Raw genomic sequence first — 15,094 nt, 5'->3', positions numbered from 1 at the left:
AGACTTCTGTTGGCTTCAAGTCCGCTATAAAAAGTCTGTGGGATGGAGTTTTCAGGGAACTGTTTGCCACATCTAGCACGAGAGCTTCTGTTTAATCCTTCATATAATTGCCAGATGCTCTCCGCCGTGCAAGGGGCAGCTATATGTCAAATTTAACATCACGTGTCGTACACCATCACAAACGGGCTTACACTGAGTAAATTAATATCGCTAACTTACTCATGAAAAGACCGGTATGGCTATTAACATGACGTATGCATACAATAAGGTACAATATGTGTCAAAAGCATCAGTGCAATATCAGACAGCACTTGTGAGAACAGCACAGTTAACGTTATACCGTTCAGATCGTAACAGATTCATTCAAGCAGTGCGTGCAGGGCCGGTGAGCGCTCCGTGCTTTGGTCACTCAGTTATGTTATAAAAATGTATTTTCTTGTGATCACGGGATTTCGTTGAGTCATATTTTCCTCACGCACGCATATTTATATTATTATTTTTTTGCTTGTTAGTTTGATTAGTGTTGATTTCAAATACAATAAATCTGTTTGTATAAAACTTGTAGTAACGGTGCTCATAATTGGTGGGTGCGACTAAATTTTGGCTGATGCGCCTAACTTTTTAAAGTTAGGAGCACCGGTGCTACCAAGCAAAAAGGTTAATTTCGAGCCCTGCATTAACATAAATACATAAATATAAATACATTAATTATATTATATATAGTTTTATTTTTTTATTTCTTTATTATATATTTTACATATAAACACGCACACATACATAAACACACACATACATATTTATAAATATACACACATACATATGAAGAGTGTAGATGCAAACACCTCTAAGTGCCACCTGAAATTTTCACCTAAAATTCTTCTTCCTCCTCTTCTCAGACTACTATGTATAAGTTGAGTAATTTTCCTTTTATGTTAATTAATATGTTATTTTCATTGCTTTTAATGTGAAATTAGTGAACAAATACAGGAGTCTCTGAAAAATGCTCATTTTAGAGGAAAAATCCAGACGGATACTTTATACTTCATATAAAGTATATCAAACGTTAAATAAAGTGAATATATTATGCTCATTTCTTATATCGAACAAACTTTTGGATCTGAACTGTGTACACATAGGCAAATAATTATAAATGAACCACTTTTGATATCTTAAAGTAAAAATATATGAAAAGGTAAAAGTTTTTTTATTATTATTATTTGTGTTAACCCATTTCAGAGTAATATTTGTTTGCTGAAAGAACTAAGACTTCTCATCAACGTTGAAACTAACGGTGTCGTAGCTGGTGTGGTTTATATGCAGTTAACAATATAAATATAGTAATAATAAAAATAACAATTAAAAGGGAGCAAAGGCATCAATACTGTCGACGAAGCACGCTAGAATATAAAATATTTCCATATAAAATAATTGCTCAAATAAAAGCTGCTGACCCAGATACAATATCATTTTCCTTGAATAACACTGTCATGACTGCGTTAAAATAAACAATTGTTATGGAGCTGGAAGCTGAAAACAGTATGCAGATTAAGAATATAAAATACGAGCGTTTACATTCGGTATAGACTGAGCACACATTCAGTTTAACACTGACCTCTGCTGGTCAACACACATGCACACATACAGGTTTATAGGGCATCTCATATACAGTACATACTGACGTTCCAACTGCACAGACGGGATGTGTTATCCCTTAACCAAACCCTCACATGGAGTCTACATTTTTTACATCTTCAAAATACTCAATTTAGCCTGATTTAGAAGCATGTTTACCCATGAAGACATTATTTAGGTCTCCACAGTAAAGTCCCCATGAGTCGGCGCTCATTCAGGTTTAAGTCCTCACAAGGATTAACACACATCTAACGTTACTAATTTACCCGAATATACCGCCAATCTGAAGGCATCCCTATACAGAAATAGAGATTACTTACAGATGATTGTTGTTCCTCAGGTATCGATTATCTTCAGCTGTTGACAGTCTTCAGGTACTGAGTTACGAATCAGATATCGATTATCCTTAGGTATTGATTGTGTTAGCAAATAACGTTACTTAGTTATGTTTGATTAACGTTACAGACGATACTTGTTTGATAAAAACAATATTAACGAATTTTAAAGAAAATTAAATTACGACATTTCAATAAAACAAAGCAAACAAACTTAAAATGTCGGCGTCGACGGTTGTTTGGCGCTCTCAGGTAGCGACACCTGACTGCATCACGTGAAAGGAACGCGAGCGCGACTCAACGCGATTTTATTGGTTCCTGCTCTGGTCACGTGTCTGAATAAAAGAAATCGCATACTGACAAACTGGAAGGTATTTATATATTTATATATTTATATGTTAGATGTTTATTTATTTTCGGAGGTGTTTATAATATATGATTTATATTTTATGTATATAATTTAGGCTAGTTTTTAGTGATTTTAGGTAGGTGTTTTTTTCCAATGACATATTTGTCTTTTTAAATATAAAAAACACCTTTTATTTCAACTTTAAACTAGTTATGCTTTTTTTTAAATACACTCGCACAAACACATTCAGTATCTTTATAAATGAATAAAAATTGAAATTCAGATAGTGTAAATATTCATCACTGAAGAGCAGAGGAATATTCTGAATATTCATCACTGTTGTTTTCTTTTCTGCATCCTGTTCTTCATGTAATCCAGAAGGGTTTGTTTGAGCTCAACCGTACAGACATGCATCTACATTTCTTCAGTTTTCTTCACTTCACGTTTCACTTTTTTCTTTTAAAAGGCCCTTACATGTCAAAAAATATAAGACACATAAACCAGCTAGTCCAACTCAGATAAAAAAGTAATGCATCAGTAACAAAACACATTTAATAAGGTAAATAGTAAATACACAACACATTATAGTTACTTTTTAATTACAACACATTCATTCATTCATTTTCTTTTGGTTAGTCTCTTTATTTATAAGGGGTTGCCACATAGGAATGAACCGACAACTTATCCAGTGTATGTTTTATGCAGCAGATGCCCTTCCAGCTGCAACTCACCACTGGGAAAGACCCATACACTCTTGCATTCACACCCACACATTCACTATTTCATTTAGTTCATCAGTTCCCCTATAGCGCATGTGGACTGTGGGGGAAACCGGAGCACCCGGAGGAAACCCACGCCAACACAGGGAGAACTATGAGATGCAGGAGTGGACGAAAGTCAAGCGAATGCAGAGAGACCAAATGTGTGCGTGAGAGAGAATGAGTGCATTTAAAGTGCACTATTAAAGTTACTATGCCAAATGCTAACTGACCCAGTTAGGACTCGAACCAGCAACCTTCTTGCGGTGTGGTGACAGCGCTACCCACTGTGCCAGCGTCGCCTACAACACAAAATTACAATTCTAATTCTGTAAACTGAGAGGTTGCTAGTAAGTTGCTCGGATAATCTGAATGGTTGCTAAGGTGTTGCTAGGCAGTTTTTAAGGTTAATTGAGTGGTTGCTAGGGTGTTGCTTGGCACTTGTTAGGGTATTCTGAGTGGTTGCTAAAGTGGTGATAGGCAATTGTTAAAGTGAACTAAGTGGTTGCTAAGTTGCTGCCAGGTTGTTGCTAGAGTAATCTGGATTGTTGCTAGGATATTGCTAGGCCGTTGTTAATGTAAACTGTGTGGTTGCTTGGGTGTTGCTAGGGTATAGGTGGTTGCCACTTGTTTGTAAGTTGCTAGAGTGATCTGGAAGGTTGGTAAGGTAAACTGAGTGGTTGCTAGAGTGTTACTAAGCAATTATTGTGGTACACTGAGTGGTTGCTAGGTTGTTGCTAGAGTAATTTGGATGGTTGCTAGAGTGTTGCTAGGCAGTTGTTAAGGTAAACGATTGCTAGGGTGTTGCTGGGCACTTGCTAGGGTAATCTGAGGGGTTGCTTGGCAGTTACTTGGGTGTTGCTGGGGTATAAGTGGTTGATACACAGTTGCTACTTGTAAGTTGCTAGAATAATTTGGATGGTTGCTAATGTAATCTGGGTGGTTGCTAGGGTATAGATGGTTGCTGTACAGTTGCTACTTGCCACTGAGTTGCTAGAGTGATCTGGATGGTTGCTAAGGTAAACTGATTGGTTGTGAGGGTGTTGCTAGTAAGTTGCTAAAGTAATCTGGGTGGTTGCTAGGGTGTTGCTAGGTATTTGTTAAGGTAAACTGAGTAGTTGATAGGGTGTTGTTTGTAAGTTGCTAGAGTAATTCTGGGTGGTTAATAGTGTTGCCTGGCAGTTGTTAAGGTAAAGTGAGTGGTTGCTAGGGTGTTGCTTGACACTTGCTAGGGTAATTTGAGTGGTTGCTAGGAAGTTACTTGGTTGTTGCTAGGGTGTAGGTGGTTGCTATACAGTTGCTACTTGCTAGTGAGCTGCTAGAGATATCTGGATGGTTGCTAAGGTGAACTGATTTGCTTCTAGGGTGTTTCTAGTGAGTTGCTAAAGTAATCTGGGTGGTTGCTAGGGTGGTTGGTAGAGTGTTGCTCACAGTTGTTAAGGTAAACTAAGTAGTTTCTAGGTTGTTGCTACTGAGTTGCTAGAGGGATCCGGATGGTTGCTAAGGTGAACTGATTGTTTGCTAGGGTGTTGCTAGTAAGTTGCTAAAGTAATCTGGGTGGTTGCTAGGGTGTTGCTAGGCAATTGCTAAGGTAAACTGAGTCATTGCTAGATTGTTGCAAGCAACTTGCTAAAGTAATCTGGATGGTTGCTAGAGTGCTGCTAGACAGTTGTTAAGGTTAACTGAGTGGGTGCTAGGGTGTTGCTTGGCACTTGTTTGGGTAATCTGAGTGGTTGCTAGGACAATACTTGGGTGTTGCTAGGTTATAGTTGGTTAATATACAGCTGCCACTTGTTAGTAAGTTGTTAGAGTTGTTAGGGTGTTGCTAGGCAATTGTTACCGTAAACGGAGTTGTTGCTAGGTTGTTGCTAGTAAGTTGCTAGAGTAATTCTGGATGGTTGGTAGGGTGTTGCTAAGCAGTTTTTAGGGTATTCTTAGTTATTGCTAGGGGGTGCTATACATTGCTAGATTCATCTCAGTGGTTGCTATGGTGTTGTTTGGTAGTTGCTAAAGTAATCTGGATGGTTGCTATGGTGTTGTTTGGTAGTGGCCTGAGTATTCCGGGTGATTGCTAAGGTGTTGCTTGGGCATTCTACTTTTAAAAGTAACTTTCCCCTGTGCTGGTTGTTTTGGCCCGAGTGTGTGCTGTGTTGAAGCCGTGTTTGTGTGATAGTCTTCAGTGTGTTGTCCGCTCCGTCTATCTGCTCTCCTGCTGCTTGTTCAGTTCTCCAGAGGCTTCATTAAAATCGCCTACATGGAGAGCAGAGTTGATTCGTCTGAAGCCTGTAGTGTCCTGAAGCCTCCACAGATCTCTCTGTCTATATATATATGGTGCAAGAGGAGAAACAGAGTTATTTCTGTAGTCGGACAGACATGAGAGTCACCCAGCAATTAACTTTGTGTGGTTCTAGTGAAAGCAGTTGTGCTAGTTTGTGTATCTGTGGACACACATGACATTCACAACTCACAACTGAGAACAACAGAGATTTATAAAACATTCAGTTGAACAAGAGTGACAGAAAAGACATTACAACACCAGAGAATTATTAGCTTCTATCTGCACTCTCAATGATTTTAAGATATTGACTTCAAAGTGAAGTCAAAGTGAGCAGCATGGTGGCACAGTGGGTAGCACAATCACCTCACAGCATGAAGATTGCCGGTTTAAGTCCTGGCTGGGTCAGAGAGTACAAAATCACTGTCTCTGTATAGTTTTACACCCAACTGTGAGCTACTTTCAAGTGCCGAGCTTATACACCGAGACTACTAGTAAGTTGCTCGAATAATCTGAATGGTTGCTAAGGTGTTGCTAGGCAGTTGTTAAGATTAATTGAGTGGTTGTTAGGGCGTTGCCTGGCACTTGTTGGGATATTCTGAGTGGTTGCTAAAGTGGTGATAGGCAATTGTTTAAGTAAACCCTGCTGAAAAATCCAGCTTAAACCAGCCTAGGCTGGTTGGCTGGTTTTAGCTGGTCAACCAGGCTGGTTTTAGAGGGGTTTTGGCCACTTCCAGGCTGGTTTCCAGCCATTTCCAGCCTGGTTTTAGCTGGTTAGGCTGGGAGATGACCAGCTAAAACCAGCTTGACCAGCCTATAAGGCTGGGAGCCCAGCCAAAACCAGCTATGTCTAGCTTAAACCAGGCTGGTCAAGCTGGTTTTTGCTGGATTTAGCTGGTCATTTTCCAGCCTGACCAGCTAAGACCAGGCTGGAAATGGCTGGAAACCCCTCTAAAACCAGCCTGGTCGACCAGCTAAAACCAGCCAACCAGCCTAGGCTGGTTTAAGCTGGATTTTTTAGCAGGGAACTAAGTGGTTGCTAAGTTGTTGCTAAACTAAGTGGTTGCTAATAACCGCGCACACTGAATTAACTTTGAATGAGGCCCCGGATGTGCCGCTTGAAGCCGCGAGACACACCAGACACTCTCAGTGGCGCGGCAGAAACATGAAGTGTCCTGAATTGTCGCGCCACACAGCGCCATGCATTCCAGAGCTCCAAACACAGGCCTCCACCAGGGCAAACACAACGGCGGCCTCCCGTGGCGCCCAGCTGCCGACCCGAAGCGCTGCCGCGTGCACTCCGACAGAAACCCACGCTCAGAACTACGAAACGCACCGCGCCACGCAGAGAGGCGTTTCAGGGGCCTCATGTACGAAGACTTGCGTGGAAATCATACTAAAACATTGCGTACGCACAAAGCTGTAAATGTGCGTACGCAGAAAAAGTTCAGATGTATGAAACACTGCGTACGCAGAATCCCACGCATATTGTTTTGTACATCAGAATGAACGTGAAACTGAGCGCAACATGCACGAGCACAAAACCCCTCCCTGCCCCCTCCCCGTATGAATATGCAAATGACTCTACTTTGGCAAAACCCAACGAAAAAGCAACGGCAAAAGCAAGCAAGAAGAGTAAGTTTGAGCAGAATGTGAACTGGAGGTGCTGCTTTCTGAGGTAGACTGGAGGAAAGCGGTGTTATTTGCAAGTTTGTCCTCCGGAATTAACAACAAAAGAAAAAAATAGAGTGGAAGTGTTTAGCTGATGCGGTTAACACAGTTAAATCTGAACATCGCACTGAGGAGTTAAAAGAGAAATTGTGTGATTTATAGGTGTAAAATGTTGCAGCACCCTTAACAGTCTGGGTGGCGCAGCTCGTAAAATGCATGTCAACATGTTTTGACACGTTCGAGTATGAACTCGGTTCGAATCCAGCGTCTTATGAACTCTTTCTTCTTTTTTCCCTGCTGCATATCAGATTTTGCCAACTATTTATCACGAGAAAGACCAGTAGGAATCATTAATAAGTCTGTGCATCATATTTTATTTGCACATTTATTGAATGGAAATGTTTCTGATTCACGCATGCAAATTCATCTTCAGATAGTGTCTTTATAGCAATGTGCGTGCGGTAGATCGCTCAGATTACATTGGGAAAACAGGCGACCGCTGCAAATTGTGCTTTAATGTTTAGCTGGTCAACTGTATGGTATGGAAACCTTATATACCTGCTAGATGAACCCGTCTCATACAGCTGCCATTGCAAGGCTCAGACACTTTGTAGAGTGCAGTTTAACACAACTGCCTCTAGGAGGCGCCAATGGAAATAAAACAGACACGCACAAAAAATGTGCGTACGCCAGCCATAAAGCTGGCGTGAAGCTGCGCACGTTCCCACGTTCAGTTCATCGTTAGTAAATCCAAACGTGAGAAATTCTGAGCGTAAAACCTGGCGTACGCAAAGTTTTTGTGCGTATGCAGCGTTGATACATGAGGCCCCAGGTGTGCGACCTGCAGGCAAGTTTGTTATTTTATTTCCAATGGACGTTACAGCTGCACCTTTATAAGATCACACTCGCAGGGAGCTTCTGTGACCTCGAGAAATGCAAACGGCTAAAGTTTAAGGTAGACGCAATGTCTACCTTAGTGATAATGTAGAGAATATTGATCTTGCGTTGAGCGCAATGAGCCTTACATCTTAAAATAGAGCACGGGTGTTCCTTTAGTGATATGTCTTTGACTCACACGCTGAAAATGGCGGATGTGAATCAAGAAACTGAGGATAAAATATTGCCTGTCAATCAATATTGGTGGGCGGGGGGATCGCTCTCCTACATAAAGTTGCGGTCGCTCCCTCCAGTTGGTCCACCATTTTTATGTTATTAAATTGAAAAAAAGGACTGTGTGTGTTTATATCAGCCCAATATGACAGTATACAGTATACACCAGTGGTTCTCAACTGGTTTGGCCATGGGACCCACATTTGTACATGGGCATCAAGCCTCGACCCAAATTTTTAGGAACTATAATGTAATATTTGGGAATTATAATTCATTTGTATTTATTTGTTAACATAAACAAGTAGTGACAGATAAATCATCAGAAAATCACCAAGACTTAAAAAATACACAATAAACAATATTTTATTGCTGTCATATAACAAAATGGATCAAATTCTAGAAATATTACAAAGAACGACAAATACTGTAAACAGTGGTTAGGGTAAGGACAAGTTCAGTTATCATTAACTACTGTAAACTGAACTGTTAGAACATTAACACATGATCCTGTCGAACAGAAAAAAACTAGCAAATTAAAGAAAAATGATTAACATAATCATAACCATTTTTCTAATAAATCACCAGTTATTTGCTCTTCTGCTATTGTGCGGGCTTTCTTGGCCTATGCTACACGGTGAGCACAGTAAGATGCATGAAGATGTTAGGCATTTCAAAATAAAAGTCCAATATAAGCAAAGCAAGTCAAAAATTTAACTTTTGTTATTTTTTTGACTACACACTCCGCGACCCACTGAAAATGTTACCGCGACCCACTTTTGGTTCGCGACCCACCAGTTGAGAAACACTGCTTTACACTATACTCACACACATTTTTGTCCAAACAGCTTGAAAAGGAGATTTTTCACCATTGGTGCCCTTTAATGCATCCTGAAGTAGAGTGAAATAGCCCTAAACTGCAGCAAGATAAAGTCATTGTATGCAGAAGCATAGAGCTTTATCTATAAAGTATAATTATATAAGCTGTGTTCATCTTAACTGAAAGCTACTTCACGTTTGCTGGCCTCACGCATCACGCACCTGTCAGTCAGTCAGTCAGTCAGTCAGCATGTCACCTTAAAGGGCTAAACAAATAACGACACAGCACTACTGCAATTACAGAAAAGTTTGCGTTATTATAATTGGGTCACACTTTACAATAAGGTTCATTAGTTAATGTTAAGTTATGCATTTACTTACATGAACAAACAATGAACAGTACATTTACTACTGTATTTGTTCATGTTAGTTAACGTTAGTTAATGAAAATACAGTAGTTCATTGTTAGTTCATGTTAACTCACGGTGCATGAACTAATGTTAACAAGCATGGACTTGAATGTTAATATTGCATTAGTAAATGTTCAATTATGATTAATAAATGCTGTACATGTGTTGTTCATGATTAGTTCATGTTAGTAAATGCATTAACTAATGAACCTTATTGTAAAGTGTTACCTATAATTGATTTACCTTTCAATGCATTTTGGTGTGATTATTGCCCGCTATTAAAAAAACAACAATGGCTGAATGTTTTGAATGAGATGCTGTAACGTAGCCATGGCAGGATGAATTTTGGTGTGGCGCCCCGCCATGGAGGAATTAATGTAGCAGAAACAATGCTACGTAAATAACCATAACGTAAAATGGCCAGCTCTGTCACATTTTAGGGTCTCCTTGAAAAAAAAAAAGCAAAGCCATCATATATATGAGTTATTACAAAGACTATAGAATACTCAAGATGTTTCATTCGTATAGTTTTAAATGGGGAAAAGTGTAACAGTCAAGATGGTGAATAAAGCCCCGCCTAATAGGACAGGAATAATAATAGGGGTGGGGGGGGATGAGACCAGACATATGCTTATACGACAGTATGGTGGTCAACAACGTGCTGGATTCTCAGCGAATGCTTGCTTCACACACATAAGAATTATATTCAGCTCTATATCTGAGCTTTAAAAGAACCAAGTGCACTTGAAAACAAAAGTTTTTGATTTTGTAATATGTGAAATAAACGCGAAGTACAGTCTGTCCTGTCAAACGCACATCACATGACAGCAACTACTCAAACGCCCACAAACCTGTAAACAAAGAGTCGCTGTCATTTCTGGGGGAGATTAACCATCAAGACCAAGTTGTGAATTACTTCAGAAGAGCAGCGCAATCTGATGATCATTATCCAGACGAGGATAATATGTAGAATATATTATCCTATTATCCTCTACAATATATATTGTATATATTATTCTATTATCCTCTACAATATATATTGTAGAGCTGTGAACTTACACTAGTCTCACGGTTCGGTTCGGTTACGATTATCATGCCATCGATTCGGTTCAATTCGATATTTCGGTCCATCACGGTGCATTGACGATGCTTTTATATTTTCTTCACAGCAGCAGCTCTTGTATTGAAATGTATGAATATATTTATATTTATATAGGCTATTATCTGTAATACAATTGTGTCATTTAATACAAACAGTCAGATATATAAACTTTAACTTTTTAAAAAACGAGCATTTAGCAAATAATATAAACAAATATAAATATCCAGCTCACTTTCTGATCCTTGTCTAGTTCTCTTACACCTCTTTGATTGGTTACACCCTCAACAAAAACGGTTGCGATTGGCTCTTGCGCGCTGCGCTCTTCAGATGAATGATAAGCGGCAGGCGGCGATCTCACAGCTGATGTATGATAGACACGGTGGAGAAAACTCTGCAGACACGCGCTCGTTTCTGTATCCAAAAGTAACGCTGTAAAACAGCCGAGAGGAAAAGAAAAGCCACGCCAGCAGGTCAAATGGGCCACTGTGTGTGTGTGAGAAAGAGAGACAGAGGCAGAGCGAGAGAGAGAGAGAGAGAGAGAGAGAGAGAGAGAGAGAGAGAGAGAGAGAGAGAGAGAGAGAGATGGGGTAGGCTACTTTCATTCTCAAACACACGCAGTGAAATTGTGCACAGTTTATGAGTTTTAAGTAGTGAGAGTGTTGTAAATACTCGCGATCGCCTCCCTCGCGACAGAGCGCATATGAGGTAAATGACGTCAGTAATAACCGGTTATGATTATTACTGAACCGATACCGAATTGTCCGCGTCTGCATCGCAGTGCATTGAAGAAACGATTAATTTTGACACCCCTAATATATTGTATATATTATTCTATTATCCTCTACAATATTATGTAGAAATGAGGTTGGTGTCGTGATCTCGTTCCTTTCGAGTGCGCATGCGCATTAGCTCAGGCAACATGAAATTATGTTGTTTGATTTGGACGTTTAGAAATGAAACTTATTACACAGCTGTTGTTTTATTAATTGGTGATACCAAATATGTTATCATAAGCTTGCATTTATTTTTGGAGAATTTGATGTTTCCCCATTCAGATGAAATGCCTGAGCATACTGAGCGTGTCAAAGATGGCCGGCGAGTGAAATGACTTGCCTTAAAGCAGGGGTCTCAAACTCGCGGCCCGCGGGCCATTTGCGGCCCTCAGTGCAATATTTTGTGGCCCGCGCCGACCGCTGTACACTGACAGAATCAGCGGAGCGGGGAGAGAGAGCGCTCCCCGCTCCGCTGATTCTATCCGTACACAGCGCGCTTGTCACTCAATGCGCGTTGTTGCTCGCGTTCTGATCAGCTGTGTTGTCGCGCGCGTACTCAAGAGCGGTGTTATCGTGCGCCTACTGAAGGGCGGGACCGAGGGTGTGTGGCGTCGCGGGGGCACTTTTGATCATTTTGGAAGGGCACTTTCTATGCAAGACTAAAAAGGGCATGTGCACTGCACAGGTTGAGCCCTATGTGTGCACGTGCCTGCCCTGCATCTTATATATATTGATATTATAGGTAGATACAGACTGGTACAGACTGATGTGACTGGAGTGGGGTGGGGGTGTTTTATTTATACATATATACGCCTTTTTTTAGGTGAGGGAATGGAAGTTTTGAGTGAGTTCCCCCACTTTTTTCCCTAGGACTTCAATAAGTCAAAGTACAGGTCTAGACTTAATGATGATCATCTTCAAGCCATACTGAGGGTCTCAACTGCTTCCGCTCTAAAGCCAAATGTGGTTCAGATTTGTGAGAAGAAGCGCTGTCAAGTCTCTGGCAGCAAGAAGTAGGCAAAAGATGCCATGTTCAGAAGAACTGTTCATAATCTTCATCAATGTTCTATTAATATTCAGGACACTTCATGTTCAGAAGAAATAATTAAAACTGTTAATAATGACATTTGAGGACTTTTTTTTGTAAAATCCCTTATGCGGCCCAGCCTCACCCAGACTTTGCCTCCTGCGGCCCCCAGGTAAATTGAGTTTGAGACCCCTGCCTTAAAGGGACTTTGGTTATTATTGAAGTGTGGTTTCATTAAATGCTCACTGAAGTCCTTCACCTCAAAAGATGAAGTAAAATCATTCCTGAGCCTCCACTAAATGCTGTGAGAATCAGTTATTAGTGAAATCTGCAGCACAATTAGGAATCTGCCGCAGAGTGAATGTAAGGTGTCATTAGCACAGGCAGCGGGGCTTTAAATTGAAAAGTCATCCTCTCCAGTCATTATTAAAGAAGTTCACTAATAATCACACATGAATATTGAACAGCAGAGGTGTTATTTGGTGTAACGTGTCAGACTGTAATAAAACACAAGAGTCTGTGATGAGCCTCCAGAGAGCAATTAAAGAAGAAACAGACTGAAGAAAACATGATCAATGATCAGATCCAGTCTGTAACACACCACAAACACAACTCATCATTCAATCATTTTCCTTTGGCTTAGTCTCTTTATTCAACAGGGATCGCCAGACTGGAATGAAACGCCAACTATTTCATCATATGTTTTACACAGCTGATGCCCTTCAAGCCGCAACCCATGCTGGGAAACACCCATACACACTCATTCACACACACACTCATACACTATTGCCAATGTAGTTGATCAGTTCCCCTATAGCGCATGTGTTTGGACTGTGGGGGAAACCGGAGCACCCGGAGGAAACCCACGCCAACACAGGGAGAACATGCAAACTCCACACAGATACGCCAACTGACCCAGCCAGGACTCGAACCAGCGACTTTTCTGCTGTGAAAAGGGCACAGTGCTAACCACTGACCACAACTCAACATATTATTAATAATAATCATGCATATCAAAATAACACACACTATAGCTAAAAAACAAACAAAAAAAATTATTGAAACTTTTCATTAAACTAAAACCGTGATACTAAAATAACTATAGAGGTGAAATGAAGATGAATAAAAATTATCCAGATAATGTTCTATTTAAAATGAAAGTAATAAACTAAATTATAAATGTAAAATGTAGATGTACATTAAAGTTTGTGGAAAATCTAAAATGGGATACAATTTTTCAGGGATAAAATAATGTTTTATGAATGTAAAAAATGTAAAAACATGCTTAAAATAACAAAAAAATGTATGCAAAATTAATTAGAATCAAAAGCAATATGGTTAAAAATAATAAAAAATGTAAACAATCCATTTTTATGCACCTTTAAAACATTTTTTGTGTGCTCATGGTCTTTTCTATGTTCTGTGAACACACACACACATCACATAACTTACGCATTCATGACAACAGCTTCACACATTTGTATTGACTTTGTAAGTAAATACTTCACATTCGCAAAGCATCACATTACTTAGGGGCCCCATTATAAACCCAGCGCAATAAGGCGTGAAACATGTTTGATGCGATTGGTTGCTATTTTCAGACCAGCGCAACTGTAATATTCATGTTTTGTGCCCCGTTTAAATAGCAATTTAATTTGCGCCATTTTGTGGTCTCGTGGGTTTCCAGGGGTCCGTTCTTTGTAGCTTGCTTAAATGATCTAAGATGATTTGGCAGATTCTGGATCTGTTCATCTTGATAACTGATCTCTGGCTAATTTGGTTCTTCAAACAAGTTCGGGAGTCAGATTAAAGTGTCTGGATGAGCTGATCTGAGATCGCTGCGTGTGTTGTGAAGGACAGATCTATGGATTCCCGAAATCCTGATCAGCAATGCAGTGATTGGCTGACGGCACAGCAGCGTAATGACATCATCTGATTAATATTCAATTATCCATGTGAGCAAAATGAAATCAAATTCGTAGTAAACGTTTTATTAAATATGACACGCAAATTACTTTACACCTTTGTTGTGAGCTGCAGGCTTTACACTTTCATGTGTCGAGAGTATTGGCGTAACTGCATAAATTATTAGCCTTTTTTTTTAAGTTGAATATTGTGATGGCGAGGCAGTGGCGCAGTAGGTAGTGCTGTCGCCTCACAGCATGAAGGTCGCTGGGTTGCTGGTTCGAGCCTCGGCTCAGTTGGTGTTTCTGTGTGGAGTTTGCATGTTCTCCCTGTGTTCACGTGGGTTTCCTCCGGGAGCAACACACACATACCTTTACAGATGAACACAATTAAAATATTATTTTCTACATTAATATAAACAGCACTGCCTCCATGCCTTCTTCACCTCGGGGGGCTTTTTCAGTGTATTCATGATGATCTGCATCTGCATAATGTGATTATTATTAGCAGTATTATGATTATATGCAGATTTACATCTGCTTTAATAAACACAAGTGTAGATGTGTCCAGCTGTGGGGTTTTGGAGGCGTCTGCATCACCATATGGGATATAAGAACAGGACGTATGTTTGGATATAACTCAGTTTTCTGAGCACACTTCATTATTATTGCTCATTTATTCCTTTGCTGGAGATCAGAACTGAATTTAGAAATAGTGTTGAAGCAAATCTTTGTGTTTAACAAAGGAAATTAAATATGTGGGCTGATGGATGTGTTCAGTGGAGTGAGTTTCCACCGTTTCCTCACTCCTCCAAAGTAAAGGAGTAAAGTAAAGAGGAAAGTTAAAGTAAGAGGATGAATGGAGGAGGCTCGTTCTTTATCCTCGCGCTGCAGATTCTCTATTGAACGGTGTTCTCGCTAGTGAAGCATTC

The 15,094-nt window shown here is 40.0% G+C and overlaps 1 protein-coding gene across 3 annotated transcripts in view; it reads right to left on the bottom strand.

Annotated features, from left to right (window-relative positions):
- mxra5b (matrix-remodelling associated 5b) overlaps positions 1-2,250 on the bottom strand; it is a 96,046-nt gene extending 93,796 nt beyond the window's left edge. For all 3 annotated transcript variants that reach the window (XR_015499910.1, XM_087268421.2, XM_087268422.2), the window contains exon 1: positions 1,953-2,250. The gene's annotated coding sequence lies outside the window, so the exon portion shown is untranslated. The remainder of the gene's footprint in view (positions 1-1,952) is intronic.
- Between the last annotated feature and the right edge of the window lie 12,844 nt (positions 2,251-15,094).

The sequence above is a fragment of the Danio rerio genome, chromosome 9 (assembly GCF_052040795.2).
Source record: "Danio rerio strain M-AB ecotype USA chromosome 9, GRCz13ab, whole genome shotgun sequence".
Taxonomy (NCBI): Eukaryota; Metazoa; Chordata; class Actinopteri; order Cypriniformes; family Danionidae; genus Danio; species Danio rerio.
This window is presented reverse-complemented; position numbering and strand designations above follow the sequence as displayed.